A 6,533-nucleotide genomic window follows, 5' to 3' on the forward strand; every position below is an offset into this window, starting at 1 on the left:
TTTTATTCTTGGGTCTTGGCGATTTTTTTCTAATCTATTTCAGTGACTGGTACACGGGGGTGATTTTCTCTTAGAAAATAAGTGATTAAAATTTGAAAAAATTGGGTAGGCTTTTTTGACATCTAGGTATGTAAGAAAGGTAAACTTCCGAAAATTTAAAAACTAATTTAAGAACTATGTATACTCTTTTAAGATTCCAATACAATTTACACAACACTAATTGTTAGGTCAAAAATAAAATGATGGGATTCGAAATTGTTATGGCGCGAAAAAGTTTAAATTTAAAATTTAAAAATTCGAAAATTCACCATTTTCCGTGTTCATTTGCAAACCAGCGAGTCACTTTTTTCCGCTTCCGAAAAATAAAATTCCAACATCACTATAAGAATTCCGAAATTATAACATTGTCGAAATATAAAAGTTCCGAATTGGAAAATTCTCGACAATTTACAATCTTACCGAATTTGGGAATTGCCGACAGAAAATTTACGAATTATACAATATCCGGGCTAGATAACTCCCTAATTTGAACAATTAAAAAATATTTTTCCAATAGAATAATAAAATACTTACACCAAAGAAAAAACTTTTTTGATGTTTCTAAAAATTATTCTTAGAATTCAAAATAACAATAATTGAACAAATGTATTTTTGCATAAAAAACGTTGTTTGAAAATGTGCATTGTATTTTTGTACATTACAGAATAAATTATTATTTATAAAAAAAAAAGTCGCGTTAAATCAGCCTGCATTGAATCCTGCAAAGTTTGTTTCATTTGAAGCACACGTGTTTTAAATTTCTGTTTGTATCACATTTTTATATAATTATTGTTATTTTAAATTAAAACAATAATTTAAAGAATTAAAAATTAAACAAAATTTCTATAATAAAAATATTTAATTATTGTATTTTTAATAAATAAGTAATATTAATCACAAAATAGTTTTCTCAATTTCTGCAATTCGGGAATTTTCTAGTTTATATTTTATCATTAGACAGCATTCGGCCTAGAATTTTATTATTCGGGAATTTTCAAATTCGATAATATTGTAAACTGTCCAGAATTTCATCATTCTAGAATTTCTGAATTCGGGATTTTTAGGTTACAGAATTTTTTTATTTCGGGAAGTTTACAGTGTTCAAAATATTTCAAAAATTTAAAAAGATTTATAAAATTGTAAAAAATATCTGGAAGATTTTAAGGTAATTTTTTTGCAGAATTTTACATAAATCTTACGACAAAATGGGAATCATTATAAATATATTTAAAAGTTCTGAAAAACTTAAAATATGATTTGAATTATATATATTTCGAGTAAGCTGTAGTAATTATAATAATTTAAAGTTTATTTTAAAATATATTTTATGGAACATGATATTTGTTATGAATATGCCAGTGAAATTCTGTTGGTCTAATTTTGTTTGCCAATGCGAAACGTAATATGGCTTCGAACTGCCGTCTTAGCATCTAAAAACCGAAAGAACAATTTTCCTATCACTTGTAATTATAATTATATTTTTATAAAAACGTTAGAATATATATTAATTAAGAAATAGGAAAATACATACGTGAATTTGATTAGACAAATAGTCTAAAAGAATGCATAGAAATGGTAGACCACAAAAATAAAAATAAAAAATCAATAATATTAAAGAAGTATACATAGACAATATATAGAATGAAAATTATAAGTATTCATTTTAGAATTAGTGGAAAATATATGAAACCGTAATATAAATTATTCATTGACTTTTATTTGTGGTATTTATTAAAATAACCATGTTTTGCAAAGTTATAAATGTAAAAATGTTTTAATTGGCAATTTACTTTCAATCCAAATGGTTCTTGTCCGAGCTTAGTAACCATTGGTGCGCCTCGAGGGGCCTACTGAGAGTTGCTTACAGCGCTCCAAGTGGCTGTTGGCAAAATATATCGATGGGACTTCGGCGGGCTATCTACGGGTAGCAGTGTGTAGAGGGGAAGTGACTTTTTTCGCCGGACGCGCCGTCTATATTTATGGCGGGCAACTAACCCGCACCTTATCTAACGGGCGGGGTGGGGCCGGGGCGCACACCGAAAGTTGTTGAATTCCAAACCGAACGTGATTTTCTGTTTCTCGTGTTCGCCTTCGCCATCACTATAGCAATCTTTGCTATAGCTAAGTCGATCGCCTGGCTCTGTACGGTCTGTACGCCAAAAATGTTATGAACACTGAGTTACCTAATTATATTAAAATTGAAGAGAGCCTACAAATATTATATTATTATTTTTAAATTTCGATGCAATAAATAAATTTAAAAAAATTCTTTTCGTACTTTATAATTTTAGTGAAATTTATCATTTTTTTTTTCAAACAAAACTTAAAATTTTAATCAAATTAAAATAAATTAAAAAATTAAATAAAATTTAGTTGAATTAAAAATTTTAATAAAACTTAGCTAAAATCAACATTTAAATAAAATTTAGGTGGATTTAAGAATCAAATAAAGTTTAGTTAAATTAAATTAATTTCTCGTCTGGTTTCTTTTAAAAGAGAAATTTTCTAGACACTAAGTAAATGAGTTTTAAAACAATTCAATTCGTTCTTTAAGATTTATTGTAATGCAAATTTAAAAATTATGTTGTAAAACTAAATTTAAAGATTGAATACAATTTAGATCATTTCAAAAAGTGAATAGATTTGAGTTAAATTCAAAATTGAAGTAAAATTTAGTTAAATTTAAGTAAATTTCAGTTAAAATTGTAGATGTTGACAATGTCAAAATATAAAAGGAAGCGTTTAAACTTCAGCATAACTATTTTGTATGGAAATACTTTATTATTCCACAATTTTATTTCAAATTAGAAGTATATTAGCAATTAAATAATTATTCCATTCAAAATTATTCAGTTTCGAAAATTGGATTATAACTTCAAAGCCTTTGAAATTAAAATATTTTAAATGAGAGAAATTTGAAATAAAAACAATTAACATTACAGTGTAATTATTTTCTTTTAGAAGCGTAAAAATAAAATAATAATTATTGAAAGAAACTAGTTTAAAAATTTAAAATTCAAAATCTCAGTATTTGTAAATTTTCGAATATTCTTAGAGTATAACCTGTCAATTCAAATTATTTATTGTTAAACGCTTTAAATGAAATCATTTATGATTCGGCAATACATTTTTTTCAGCTTTAGGATATGAATAATTTAAAGCTGCAATAAGCAGATTATTCTATGTCAAACCTCGTGAAAAATTGAATTAAATGTAAAGCCTTCGAAATCGAAAAAAATATTAAATTTTAGTAGAATACACATACATAATAGTACACGGGAATACCCCGTGTATATCACGTCTTATCACATCAAAGGCACATTTTCAAAACGCGCTGCGCATACGGCTCGCTTCGCTCGCTAGCTTGAACGCGCTTAGGGCGCCCGACTGTTGGTTCTCGCGCTTCGCGCTCGATAATATATTTATCTCGCGCTCGGTTTTTGCATTACCCTCCACATTTGTGTACAGACCACAATGCGAAATTTTCTACATTCTATGTTAAAAACTATTATATCAAATTTCTATTACAATTTTTGTGTGTACCTTGGTCTGGTACTACTTATTCTGATATTGCAAAATAATGTTCACATTTTATTTTTCCTGATCCTAATAGGGCCCTGCTGTGGTTGTTTAATCATTTTCCCTTTTCTTAAGTGCATCTGAACACTTTTTTTTTAATTTGTCATTAAAGAAGGTTCTCAAAGTACCTACGGCCTTGGCGATTACATTCTTATTGCGATAATCGCGCTTCGCGCTTTACAGTTAGGTTATACAGGCTCTAATTTTTAAAATTTTGGGCTAATAAAAAAATTCGGCTGGAATAATTTAAAAATATATTTGGTATCTAGTGAAAATTTTGAATGAAATTTTTGGATCTAAGAAAAAACAATTTTTCTTCCATTTTTTGAAAATTTTCAAAATTTTGAAAAGTATATAACTTTTTTAATTTTCATCAAAATTACAAATTCTATTTGGCTAATTTGCAAGTCTTTTACCCATCTATAAGAAACTTTGACAAAAATTCTTATAATATTAAGAAAAAAAAATTGAAAATTTTGAAAATGCTCCCATTTTTTTAATTTTGGTTCGAAATATTTGATTAACGAACTTAGCTTTCATTTTGGGTACCTTCAGAAGTGTATCAAATGCGGAATCGATTGGACAATTCTTTCAAAAGTTAGGGTGGCTAAAACATTCAGGTAACCATACATACAGACATACAGGCAGACAACGATGAAATTGTATGATTTTCGGATTCTGTGAGTGCCGAAACGTGAAGATCCGTTAAAAACCAAATATCGAAAATTTGGAGATTACATTACATTCTCAGGAATGAGGATGTAAAAAATTATTTGATAACAGAATTTCGTCACTTATTTATTGCATGAAAACATTTGTTCTTGTTTACAAGATGGAAGAAGTAAGAAAAAAATCTTGATTGGAATATATTGATTGTTAAAGAACAAGAAGCTTTAAGCATTATAACGCTAGGCGTAAATAAATTAAAAATATATTCCTTTTTAATTTAATAGACTCAATATTAAAATGCAAGTTTAATTATTGTCAGAAATAAATATTTACTTTAACTTCAAGTACCTAGATGACAGTTTTGAATTGTCATATGTTCAGTTGTAATTGTCACATTATGTCTAATTGTCTACTGTGTTATGAATTGCAGTTAGAAGAAAGTTGCGAAAAATACAATAGAGCGGAATTAAACTTCGGGTTTCAATAAAGATCTTTGAAAAGGAGTACACAATTTTGGAAAAAATAAGTCTAACAAAAAAGTGCCAGATCATGTATTTTTTGGTTCGACACATAATTTTATTCAAATATGAAATTCCTTCCAAATTTCTTTTTAATTATGCAAGAAATAAACATTGTTAATATCTTTTTCAAATAAAGAAGTCGGGTTTTTTGCATGATTGTCGTTCTTTTTCTTAAAAAACCTTTTTTGTTATTAAGGTAATTAATTTATAATGCATAAACCTTTAAAATTTTATACAAGAAACTGAAATTTAATGAGATATTGAAATTGTTAGAAAATAAATTTATTTACGGAAAAATTTAAAAAAGCAAGTTTTTTATTAAAGGAAAAAACTTAAAATAATTATTTTAGAAAAATCAGAAATTTTGAATGAAATTAAATCGCAATTTTTATGTAAAGTTTTAGTATTAAATGCTAATAAAAAAAATTAAGTAAACTTACATTTTTTTTTAAGTTTGATTTTTGGAGCAGAAAAAATGACATTTTGTAAGATTAGGTTGCTTCTTATTTCAATTTGAAAAAATGGTTCATATTTATAACATGGCCTTAGCTAAATTGTAGAAGCAAGCCGTAATTTCCTTTGACTTTCGAAAATGCTCCTTACACTTGACAGCCGTTAAAAAACTCATATACCACAAAATTCACAAATATTTAAAAAATGCAACATTTCAGGAGACATTTGTCTAGGTATATTCAACCACTATTCTGGTTGATTTAACCTGACCGTTCTTTTAGTTTATTTAAATTTAAATAAAACTTAACTGTATCTTCAGATTCACTTTTCTATTAATTTCCACAGAAATTATAACTTAAATAAAAAAAAAAACGTTTTAATTCAAATTTGTAGTTACTATTTTATATTAACCTCTTTGATACATGTTGGGCCTAATTTTGATTTTAAAAAGTCTTTAGAGTTTTTGAATTCCTTCAAGACATTTCAATTAAAATGATTTTTTCATTCAATTATAAAGTAAAATTAGATTATTATCATTTTGGATTTTAAATGCACTATAATTTGGCGCGACCGAATATATGGTTGCCTGTCGCGCCTCTACAAGTATGTGGAGGAACCAATCGGCACATATCGCGCCTCTACAAGTATGTGGCCAAACTAAAAGCAATATATATATATATATGAAGAACACAAACTTGCCTGCCGCGCTAACTACCGGTATATGGTGCAACTAATCTCATGCCGTATCTAGGACCTAATATCTTTGGTACTGCACATGCCAGAGATATCCGCGTTCGACACAACTGTATGTCACTGACAGAGGCAAAGATATTATATTTGACAGAGGGTCTAGTCAAAGATATTATAAACGTAGATGCTGTACGGGGCGTCAGAGTGGGGAATTATATATAGGACATCACATTTTCTGTCCTATCGAGGTGCTGCCCTCACCGTACTACGAAATCGAATTCTGGTTTTCTCATTTTTCGTCAAATATGACGGTAAAGCAGTAGAAAGATGTTTTGAGGTTAGAAAGGTTGACATGTATCGCTACATATAAACACGGAACTACGGAATAAATAATAAATTGATAATGAGTAGCGCAATTTCTATATGGACAAAATTACATATTTGTAATAAATAATAGAGAAAATTAAATGATATGGTAACAAATAAACTGAATTTTCAGAGAAAGAATCTGAAAAAGGTAATTATGTTTATACTTAATAAAATCTAAATTATTATGATTCCTTTATTATGACTCTTTTATTG

This window comes from Belonocnema kinseyi, chromosome 4 (genome assembly GCF_010883055.1).
Source record: "Belonocnema kinseyi isolate 2016_QV_RU_SX_M_011 chromosome 4, B_treatae_v1, whole genome shotgun sequence".
In the NCBI taxonomy this organism is placed as follows: domain Eukaryota; kingdom Metazoa; phylum Arthropoda; class Insecta; order Hymenoptera; family Cynipidae; genus Belonocnema; species Belonocnema kinseyi.